The sequence below is a fragment of the Oreochromis aureus genome, linkage group 2 (genome assembly GCF_013358895.1).
Source record: "Oreochromis aureus strain Israel breed Guangdong linkage group 2, ZZ_aureus, whole genome shotgun sequence".
NCBI lineage: Eukaryota > Metazoa > Chordata > Actinopteri > Cichliformes > Cichlidae > Oreochromis > Oreochromis aureus.
The window spans coordinates 1017951-1030153 of NC_052943.1; the positions used below are offsets into that span (position 1 = coordinate 1017951).

The 12203-nt window shown below is 40.6% G+C and overlaps 1 long non-coding RNA gene and 1 pseudogene across 1 annotated transcript; both read left to right on the forward strand.

The window, feature by feature from the left end:
* The first annotated feature begins 2408 nt into the window (after nt 1-2408).
* LOC120443643 lies at nt 2409-5464 on the forward strand (annotated as a pseudogene).
* Nucleotides 5465-8443: 2979 nt separating this feature from the next.
* On the forward strand, nt 8444-9690 carry LOC120443529. The gene is made up of 3 exons (XR_005615477.1): nt 8444-8470; nt 8652-8844; nt 9463-9690. It is a non-coding gene; the product is annotated as an uncharacterized LOC120443529 (long non-coding RNA).
* The last annotated feature ends 2513 nt before the right edge of the window (nt 9691-12203 follow it).

Consider the following 12203-nt stretch of genomic DNA (forward strand, 5'->3'; position numbering starts at 1 on the left):
ATGTCTCCACATGCCAAATATGTTGCTATGATTGCAGTAAGCGTCGAAGCACTTATTTCATTATTCATGGTCTGTGGAGGAGCTCCAAGATTCATCTATTTGACATCATCACTGCACTCTGTCTTTCCACAGTTCAGTTTAGAAAAATTGCTCAGATTCCTAAATTATATATGAACTAAAACAGTTTTGTCAATTTAATGTGCTGCTGAAATGCCCCTTGCAGAAAGCATAGTTGTGGTTTTATTACAAATCACATTTAACAAAATCGTGTTCCAAGCTAATCTTTATTTTCTGCTAGAAGCGTCTCTTTCATCTGCCTCTCACTGGTACTCGAAGAGGCCTTTGGCTTTAGCACCTCGCTGCAGTGCTGCATCTAAAATTATAACTCTCAAAGTGGGCCAAAGAGATTTTGATTTTTCTGCACTGATGTGTAGGTGCCCTGATGCAGAGTTAGAGAGGTCTTCATGATATGCTTCACATGCTGTGGAGCTGGTTAACTTTCACTGTTGGCCATTTATAATCATCCTGGATGCGGGACCCAGTGTTTGACGCTGTCTTTACCATCGCTGCCATCACGATCTTCATCGTCTCATGGGGCAGGAAGAAATATCATAGCAACATAATCATTATGCTGCCAGAGTGGGATTTGGGCTTCAAAACAGCCTAAAAATAAACACTGTTACAATAAACTGATCAAGAGCGATTGATTGTTTGATTTACAAAAAAGACTTTCTGGTTTTTAACCCAGGATACTCGGATGCGCGCAGGGATAAATGCTACGATATCAATGGTTCGTGCTGCTTTCACTCCCGTCTTGTCACAAGGCATCAAAAAGCAGCAGCAATGAAACATGTTGTTGCTCTAGAAACATTTCTATGTAACAGTGTGCTTCATGCCAACTCATGGTGGTAAAGTACGATCACATATGTATGAAAGAAACTCTGAACGAGGACAGAAATGAAAGCAGCTGGGAGTTATAATTGTTGTTTTTCAGTAAGCATCTATCACTGAACTTAATAAGTATAATTATGGGCTAAAGCAAACAGGCAGTGGTGTTTCCAGAGCAATGATTGGCCACAGATTGCATCCCTCTTACTCTTATTAACACCAAGGATTTACTATTGCCATCCAATAATGCAGTGGGAGTGGACCGAGTCAGATTATGGAAGTAATTGTACAAATTGGTGGAGCAGGAGCAGATATGTCATGGCTTACTTCCTGCGAGGTGGCTGAAAGCTTCAAAACCACTGAGTCTAAAATTGACCATAAATCAACCTGATAGTCTTTTATTAGAACGTCTTGCAGTGAGTTTGAAGCACAGCCTCCCTCTGTCTGCCTCAAAGGCCAAGCTGATGACATCACTGGGGTCATCTTCTCAAGCCTGACAAAGCACGCTCAGAGACGCATGAACCACAACTCAGCTGTCTTCACAGTGTGAGTAGTGCTGCAAGAAGTTTGGATCACCAGCTGTGCAAAGCAGGCAATCTGCATGGAAGTCGGAGCTAAAACTGAGCCAATCCATCAGAGGTAAGTTCATGCAAATCCAGGGTTAAAACTATCCCAGCCCCACACACACACACACACACACACACACACACACACACACACAATATTCATGATCTACTGTTTTCAGAATTTTCAATTTCTTTCCTTTACGTTCATAAATTATTTACAGTTTATAAAGCAGAACAGATTTGTTTTCTCTGTTTCGATTTGTCCCCATATTCTCCTAAAATAAATCCCTGACACAGGTTGACATTTGCTCACTAATGTTCACTGCTTTGCTTCACAGTTTTGCCCTGATGCAGAGTTAGAGAAGTCTTCATGATATGCTTCACATGCTGGTAAAATGATAACTCAAGCATCCACCATCTAATCGCTGTTAGCTAAACTCAAACCATGCTTTCCTTTCAAGCATGCACACAATAGTAATTCCTATCATGTCAGAAAATTTAGAACTTACTAACTGGGCACTCACTGTCAACTGTCTTCTGAGAAGTGTCTGAGTTAATGTGTAAAACTGAAAGATAGAAACACAGTCGCTGTTGCTCCACATCAAAAGGACCCAGTAGGGTGAGCTAGGATCTCGCCTACCTCCACAGTGTCTCCAAACAGTGGGAGATCCTATGGGTGTTTATATCCTTGGTCTAGCACTGGAAAACATTACTGTCACCCAGTAGCGGTTTTTGATACGGGCGACACGGGCGGTTGCCCGGGGCGGCATCGTGGTGGGGGGTGGCATCACGGGCATCGGCAAAAAAACCCCAAAACAAAACAAAAAATTGCTCATACTCCGTGTACTTTTCGGTATTTGAAGTTTTGTTTCAGAAACCAAAACGAAAAAACGATATTTAAAAGAATTTTCATTTTTTTAATTTTTGATAAAGAATAAAATGGGCGAAAATAACTTGTTTTTTCATTCGGTGGTAACAAATAGCCGTCATACACTTAAAATTAGACGTGCTTTTTTGGATTTCTTCGTGATTCAAATAATGAAAGTATACTAGCGCAAAAACAAAAAAATAGACGCATTTTCAATGTCTGAAACGGGAAGTACTTCTTCTGCGCGTTTTTTTATGGCGCGCGCACACCGTCCCCCACACAAGAGATCGACGGCCTTAAAGTTACACTGGAATAAACAGAGGATGGACCATTACGTTGTTTTTAGGAAAACTAAGAGAGTGACACTCCGGGACGAAGACATGACTGCAGAAAAACTGGGTCGCATCTTTCAGGTAGATATGTAAACTTCGCAAACTTTGCTTTCAGCAGTTTTTTTATGAACGTTATTGTTCTTCCTTACTGCGGAACGGCTAACGTTAACATTTGGTGATTTCATGTAGGCCTACTTTTACTAATACTATGTCTAGCCGTCTTCATTGTGCTAATATGTGAATTGTGCACATGTGCTAATGTGTAAATAGTTATTCATTGACTTTTACCGGCTACTAGCTAATAAGTAAGCCTTTAGAGCCTATTAACCGTGTGCACAGGAGTAACACGTTAGCAGAGCAACGTGATTTACGGAAACTTTTCTTAAACAGGTATCCGCGCATACTCTGTACATCACGGATGATTCAAACGTGGCTATGTTCCCCGGTGCGGTCTCTGGTGTTTTCAGCGCATTAGACCTTACACCCAGAGGTCACTATGAAGTCCACGGAGAAGACATGGAGTCAATTCCAACAGCAGGTTCCAGCGGGCAGCGTTTTGCATTTATGCGAGCACCAGCTGTGGCAGCGTCTGCACCTTCACGTTCACAGCAGGCTACTTCAAGTTCCCCTATGTCCTCCAAAACATTTCAGAGGTAGGATGAGTCTGTGTTCTTGAATATTAAATTACAGAACAGGCAAAATAAAAAGAAACATAAGGTGCATGGATAGTTGAATTGTTAAGAATAGCAAAGCTGTTTTAGTACAATTTGCCTATAGCAATCACTGAATGGATTTGTGGCCTGCTGTCTTTTACAAGATATGTAAAATTATTATGTTTTGTTTTACAGATCAGTGTACTTTGCAGATGTAGTTGGTGGGAGGTTGATTCCCAATAGAATGGTGGTTGTACGATTCCTGGAGTCTGAGGCTACGCTTCAAGGGATAGTAGGAAAAGTGCAAGATGCCATTGGTAATTACAACCCAATAATTTTGACAGATGCACAGGGCAATGCAATTCTGGAGTCGGAGGGCACAACAGGTGAGCCATAATATTACAGCTAAAGCCCATATCTTATGGAGAGACATGTCTTACCAGACTCTTTGTAATATTTATTGGGTAATATGGTATTGGCTTCTAAACAGGTTTCTTTGGTTTTGTTTTTCATCTGTAGGGTCACAGTACTGGAGACAAAATGCACGAAAAATTCTTGCTGTGCCTGAACAAGACTTTAATAGAGATTGAAAATGTGACGTCATTGAGGGGTAAAACCGCAAAGGATTGTGGGAACCCAAGGCAAGAGGTACTAGCGCACGCAGGCTTTCAACTGAAATAAGTTACACAGCGATAAAAAGAAACAAAAAATGCCAAGAACCTGTTGTATTATTAACTGCACAAGCCGGGAGAACGACAGCCGCGTGAAGTCGACGGGAAATGCGTTTGGTTTTTATCGGATTCCGGCGTGGAAGAGAAATTCTCCAAGCCATGTCTCCGAAGTCACGAAGAGGCGACGGATGGCCTGGATTGCCGCTATCAGAAGACCTAATATAACGTTCGAAAACACTCCACCTCACATGTTAGTCTGCTCCAAGCATTTCCACAACGGTAAGTGTTTTGTGGTATTTAATACGTCTTATATGGCGCTGAACAGAAATCATCACGCTATGCTCCTTTGTTTATTGTGGCTCTGTGTAATGTTTGCTGTATTTTGTAGGCAAACCAGCCTACGAAATGCTGGAATGCGATCCAGACTGGGCACCCTCTCTCAAACTGGGCCACACAGAAGTTAAAGCTTCTACCACTGCTAGATTTGATCGGTTAAAACAGAGATCGAAATCAAAACAGCCACGAAAAGGCCCGCGTTCCTCTGGGGCAGAGACAGCTCATGCAGGTGAAATCCATCCAGGTAAAATTGTCAATCTACATAAATAAATACCACTTTTTCCACATTAAGCACTGTCTTATTTTTGCACTTTCAATGATCTTGTCTTTGTCTGTGTGCATGTATGTCTTTCAGCACCAGTCACTACGGAAACTACAGCTGAGAGCCAACCACAGCAGATAAATCCAAAGCACGAGGATGAAGATCTGCAGGAGTGTAAAATGTGTTCTCAAAGGTTACAAGAAATAGCACACCTTCAAGAAGAAAACCTAGTGTTAAAAAAGAACTGTCCAAAAAGAAATTAGACATGGAATTCTTGAAAGACGAGAACTCTAAAGTTAAATTCTACACAGGGCTGCCTTCTTTTGCTTTACTAATGGGGGTGCTACAACAAATCAGCCCGAGCTTGCCAGACACTGACAGGAAAATTTCCCAGTTTCAGATGCTCTTGCTAACTCTCATGCGTTTAAGACTCAACCTTCCGATTGCACATATTGCACACCTCTTTGATATTAGCCGGACAACCACTTCCACTGTGTTTAACATTACTGTAAATGTGTTGTACGCTCACCTGAGTCCATTGGTGCACTGGCCTGGAAGACATTGCATACAGGCCAGTATGCCACACCAGTATGTAGAGATGTTTGGTGACCGGGTGACAGTTATTATTGACTGTTTTGAACTGTTCATAGAGAGGGCACAAAATTTACGTGCCATGGCGGAGACATATTCAACATACAAAAGTAGACACACAATGAAATATCTCATTGGGATCACACCACAGGGGACCATCTCTTTCATTTCTAAAGGATGGGGAGGGCGTACAAGTGATAAACGAATAGCGGAAACTTCTGGCTTTTTACAGAAGCTTTCACCCGGGACATAGTGCTCGCAGACCGGGGTTTTGATATCAGGAAAGTGTTGCCTTAATGGGTGCCACTTTAAAAATTCCAGCATTTACACGGGGTCGCAGTCAGCTACAAGCAAAAGATGTGGAGGACACACGAAAACTGGCACATGTCAGGATCCATGTTGAACGTGTTATAGGCTGTCTACGGTCCAAGTACACTATCCTAAACGACACCATCCGTCTAGGTTTTGTGGTGCCATGCGAAGGTGAGAACATGACTTTGCTGGATAAGATAGTTGCTGTATCATGTGCGCCACAAACATGTGCCCAAGTGTTGTTGTAAAGCAAGCAAGTGATGAATAACTGTTTTCCAATTTGGTCTTGTTTTGTTGTGCAGCTATGTTTTTAACAAAATGAAATAATAATGCACAACGGTATATTATTTTGCCTTTGTCCTGTAAGCTTCGATAGTAACATGTAAAACTTGTCAGTTATAAATAAAGACAGTCCTGATGAATGACTTGTGCAACACTTACTTTATTTGTATTGGTTCTGACACTGTATATTAGTACAGTCTGAAAAGAAAGATTGCGTATGGACATAAAGAGATAATAATTTACAGCACAGCTGTAGAGTGCAGTGGTGTGAGACACATTTATTGCAATTTTAACACGTTATAATAATTCAATGTGCGTAACAGAACAACAGATAACAAACCATAAAGTGCAGAGTACAGGAAGATGTGTCCACCTTAATGTGACACTAAACATGAAATCACAAGAAAGTCCTTCAATATAAGAGTTGTCTCAGAATGTGTGTAACTGAAATACTTTGATTAGTTTTCTATGCAAGCTTTTGTCTTTCTTTTTTTTTTTTTTTGTCACGGTGACATCCATGTAATGTGGCCCTTGTGAAACACTGGTTTCTGGATCACTGTAGTGATTGGCCAAGAGCTCAGGCATCACAACTTTGTAGAAAAATCCTGAGCGACAGGCAACATTTTAGTCCACAAGTCTATATCTGGCATCACACGTGTAACAACACAAGCTTTTGTTGTCCACACAACAATGTCACAAAAGTGTGACTTTGTAACATAGATCTGTGTTTGTACCTGCTTGTAGTAAATGTGTGTCTTTTTCAACTCAACCCTTCCATCTTTTAACCCCAAACAAAACCTGTCATCTTCACAGGCCTGCAGGAGGTTGTTGTTGCGGTGTTTATATGGGCACTTAATTTCCACACATCCTTCACCACAACATTCACATTTTACGAGCGCATCAGGGTGGCACCTAATTCTGGGAATGCGGGGTTGATTATGAAACCACACTTATCAACTTTAAGTTCTCTATGCTGCACCTTTCCTGTGAGGTGTACCACTCGCGTGCTGTGTTTTCATTGTCTCTTCCCACTTGAATTGTTGCGTTTCTTGGTTGGAGAGCTGATGTGACAGTTTTTGTGGGTAGCACACTTTCTTTACAGTTGACAACGCAGGACTGGCAGTGGAGGTGGACACAACCGCATGTATGTTTGACGCAGTGATTCTTCCTGCTCGTGCTGTGTGCCAAAGGTCACATTTGTGCTGCTCCCTGGTTTTCTCCTCCAGTGCCTCTGCCTCAGCCTTTGAGACAACGACACAGTGCTTCAGACGTTCACAGTGCTGCAGAAGGACAGATAGCTGACAGCCCTTCAACTGTGGGTCAAAGATGCGTAGCAGTGATTTGGGAGGACACGAGGCTGGACAGGGTCAGCATATAGGTGGCAGAAGTCCTCCATAACAGCGCATAGGCCTGACCGGTTTTCATGCATGAGATCTGTGAGAGACTTTAAATCGGCCAGTGTGCGCACTTGTAGTGAGCTGCCACCAGTGCGAGTCCGGATTTTGGGTTTAGGAGAACAGTCACTTTGTCCAGCACTACATGATTGGTCGAGTGCCCTTTTTCTTGCTGCACTGGTGGTGTAGTCAATTGTGTGGCCTGGTACTCCTTGCACTCTCTTGATGTTGGAGGGCATAATCCAGTAAGCTTTGACATCTGTCGGCGTGATATTACCTCGTGAGACGCACAGTAGTGTCAACTTTGTAAAGGAGAGCCGCTACATGCACACACTTCTCTGCCACACCAGCCATGCATGTGCAATGTGCACTTTCAACGTCCCCATTAGATTGCAGAATAACCCAGGGCTGAAGAGGCTTTTGGCTGAGGCGCATGGAGTGATTTACCTGAAACAGTCAATGCAGAAAAACATGTTTGTGAGGACAGAATGTACAGTAAATGTGTAGCTTTGCATAAATGGTAAATTGTCCTGGCAGAATATTGCGTGATCGCTTCTGTTATTACCATGGTACATAGACAACAACATATACTTTTATTCACAGGATATATGACAGATTTTTGTCTCAGTGATTGCCCAGTACGATTACAGCATACAATATTATTATCACTGCTACATTTCTGTAATGCATACCATATATTCTTTGCACTACTAATTAATTACCGTGAGCTAAAAGGTCCTATTTATAAACGGTTCACGAATGTGTATTTATGAAGACGATTTGTGAGACAGGTAAACTTACCGTTGTGCGTACGATGGTCTTGTGCTCAACACGGTGCATTTCCAGGTCCTGTACCCATCCGTCCGTGAACTGCACCTGGGCCTGTTGCAGTGACCTGAAGTTACTAAAACTTCATGAGTGTATGCACTCACCCAAGAACCATGTAATTATAAATCTGAGCGTGGTTAAAGTTGGGCAGCACGCTGATGTCTTTTGTCCAGTCTGTGTGCTCGTAAGGGTCTAACCCTTTCACTCCTTTGATTTTTTCCAAGTACCTTTTCTTTGCCTTTTCCTCGAGTCTGTCTTTGTACGGACCGGCATTGTTCTCCTTCGTTTTGTACATTATTTTTTGGTGAGAAAAGAAAAAGCAAGACGGTATTGGAACGTGAGAAAAAACGTTTTGCGGTGCTGCAAATGCTTGCATTTGATGCGGTAATTTAAATGTCCTGCCTTCACCTCCCGGCATGCAATGCGCGAAAGTCACGTGGTCTGTCAATCTCTATTGCCTCCAGGGAACAAAGAGGAAGAAACTGAGGTATGTGAATAAATATGTATATACTATAGGATGAACATCAATATAGAAGAATTAATTTGATTTAAATCCTATAATAGCAGTAAGACATCACTACATAAATCATCATCTATCAGTAAGTGATGTGATGTTTCTTTAAGCCAGTAAGTAGCTTTGACATCTGATTATCCATTTTTATTTGTAGCAGCCGTAAAGATGATGACAGTGCCAGTTTGGGAGAAGTGAGTGACAAAATAGAAGAGTTGGTGTTGGCATCTCAAAGTCTGCCAGCTGTCACAGCAGCAATCAAAGAGCTCACTGATCTTGCAGTTGCCCAGAAAGTCACAACCCCAAGCTGCAGACACTCAAGGAGGGATTTAGCTGCGTGGTTTGTATGAGTATGTTCAAATGTTGCTTAGTAAATACATTACATCTACACTAACATTTTAATTACAATTAAAACAATGTCAAACCACATTCAATCATTACTTTGGACAAACATTTTTTACCAAACATAGGCTCTTTATTCAGCAGTGTCCATTTAAATACTTAGGCACAGACAATCAAGATGCAGGTCTACTGTAACATAACATTCAAAAGTTTACATGCACATTTAATTTGGGTTCTCCTTGCAATCTTGACTATGAAAGTATAGCTTTTCAAATTGATTACAATGTCAGTATGGGTGACGGTACACTGTTCACAGTAATGTAAAACTAAAAAGTTCACATTTAAAATGGGACTGTAGTTGCATATATTGAATCAAGTACCTGTAACTTTTTCATTTTTCTTGCTTGCTAATTGAGAAAATGTACTGATTTTGCCCTCATCAATTATAGACAAAAATATAGACAGGGACTTTCTCAGAACAGCGTGAACAAGAGTAATTACAGAATAACCAAAAATATTCTGCATGCTGTCTGTAAATTTATGTCAAGACTGACTTTGAACCTATAGTTTGAACTAAATTCAACATAAATGGATAACAGTCTCACTTATCTGATTTACTTTTGCAGACATCATTGAGGATCCAGTGTTCTCACTGTGCTGCAGAAGCATTATTGGCTGCAAGACATGTGTGGAACAGTGGCAAGAGACATCACAGCACTGTGCAAAATGCAGGGAGAGTAACAACGGAGTTCTACAAATTACTGGTCTAACAGCTGCATTTTCTGTATTGAAATCTTTTTTGCAGAGGAGTAATGTAGTGTGTACACACAAATGTTTACAGTCAGTTGATTTTTTTTTTTCTGTTCTGTACAGTTTACAGATGCAGTGGTTCATACATTTCTCTGAGTTATGTTTATGAGACAGAGCAGAGCTTCTTTGTATGGCATAAAGTCACCATTTACGGCTCTAAAAACAAATGTGAAATATCAGGATATTTTTCTGCAAAATGACTCTCTGTTCTAAGTTTGTCCTGTTCGGTTGTGAAGGGATCAACTCCAAAAGTCGAATATTCTTTGAGTGCAGATCCCAAGTGCTGCCTGTAAAGGTCTGCTGCTTCAAGTGCATTTGGCAAGAGCTCTGGAGAAATTCTTCTTTACACCCATGTTCTGCAAAGTGATTTGGTATGCCTTTTCCTGTAAAAAAATAGAGGAGGTGTTTAAATGTTCATTATCAGGGTTGTAAGCAATCTGACTTTTTTTTTTTTTTTTGGGATTCTATGAGCATTCCATGATTCTACCACACTTGCAAGACCAATGTTACACAGCTGACAGGTTAGATTGGACACACAGTATCGCACAAGGTTATCCTCCATATCTATCTCCTCCTGGTCCATCAGCTGGAGTAGGGCAGTTTTAGTGGGTAGTTGACACGGTTGTTGATTTCAGGCCAAATCCTTTCAACTGTGTGGTTCTAAAAGAGTTAAAAGAAACATGTCTTAAATGTACGTAGTAGTACACGTAATAGTATAAGAATTTCAGCTGATGTTAATGGTACTTAAATCTTACTCTTGTGGATGAGGTCTGTAAATAAGGCAGTCTCTCCTGATTGAAGCGATGATGTGACAGCATCTCTTGCATGAACAGTGTTAAATAAAATTCCTTTCCATGGTCTACTCGCACCTGGTCCCACATACCATAGGTGATCACTGCAGGTCTGGTACAGGAAAAATAAAGAACATTTATTAACTATTTTGCTTTAAGACCAGCAAAGGTGTTATTATTTTGAATGTATTCATTCATGTTTTTTTTTGGTAATATTTTAGTTGTAGTAGGACAACATATATTTCTTAAGTTTCTTTGCAATGTCACTGTCATGCTCAGACTTTAGATGTATGTCAGAACAATTGAAAGATATGTGGAAATCCAAGAACCTTGTTCCATTCATAAATGAACACTGATTAATTGCAATAAAGTAGTTAAATGATTCATGTGCAATTCCATTTTATTTATTTTTACATTAATAGAAAATGTTGATCAAAATGTTTGGTAAGTTCTTAATATATTATATTCAGGAACATAACCAGACCCATCTGTTGCATGTCTAATTGAAAATCAAATATTGTAAATTTGGGTGCAGCTCATGTCCAATATGACTAACATGTCCATCAAAACACTTAAGATGAAATAAATGGTTTGAGAGGTTGTATTACCTGAAAACATATTCATAGATGCTCAAGTTGTTTTTGATTGGCATTGTGGAATGACTCACAATCTTTTACTGAATCCATCTACAGCTAAAACATGGGTGACTCCAAACATTACAAGTTTCTCGCTTTTGGTCCAGGTGAACCTTGTGCCCCATGCATTCAGCATGGTACGGTGTGGGATTAAGATTCCGAGCTCCCTTACAAAAAAAAAATCACAAAAATAAATGACAGCTGACTGGATAAAGGCAGATTTGATCATACGTTTGAGGAAGAGTCAAGTAACTGTTAAAGCAGGGCGTACATCTGTTAAACAGAATTAGGCCCTACCATTACATGATGTATATCACAAATATGACAAAGAACATTGGAATACAGTTCTAGTGGAAGATTAAATAACATAGGCTACCTGGCGTCTTGCTTCATGATAAGGTTGATGCACCTCTCTTAAAATTGACCCAATTCGTCCCTCTGCAGCATGTACCCTTTTGTGGACAGATAGCCCTTCATCATTTTATGCCATATGTTGGGCCCACCTGTTTAAAATAAAAGATCATGCTACTACTAGAACAACAAATGTAAAGTAGCTTATTCTGAAAGCAAATGTGTAAAGCTAAAGTATTGTGCTAATTAACTGTACAAATACCAGTGAGAGACATCTTTAAAATAACTAACGTTACCCACCACCCGCAAGACGCTAAAACGCGCGGGCGCGCACACAGTCTAGACTAACCCCTTACAACCCAGTTAAGACAACCATACACAGTCATAAGGTGAAGGAAGAAAGTACCTTACCTCATTTATAGCTTGTGTCACCTCAAGCTCCAACCGTGTGTCCGAGAGTCGACAGCTAGTGATTTGCTCAGCACAAAACTTTCTAACATTTCTCGCAGAAAATCCTCTCACTTCCCCGTGTTCATATGACAGACGCTCTGATATAATTTCCGATGACAGGCCTTGTTTTGCCATCTCCATGATCACGTCTGAGTATTTTTCCAACGTCATGATGTCCACACTACAGTGTTTGCCATAAGTTTGCGCATCACTTGTACAGGTTGTTGACCTACTAAAACTTCCGGTTCAGACAAAATAAATAAAGGGCCCTTTCTCGTTCTTTTTTCTTGGGTTTTTCGTTTCTGATGTGCGAAAGGACAAAATGAAAAA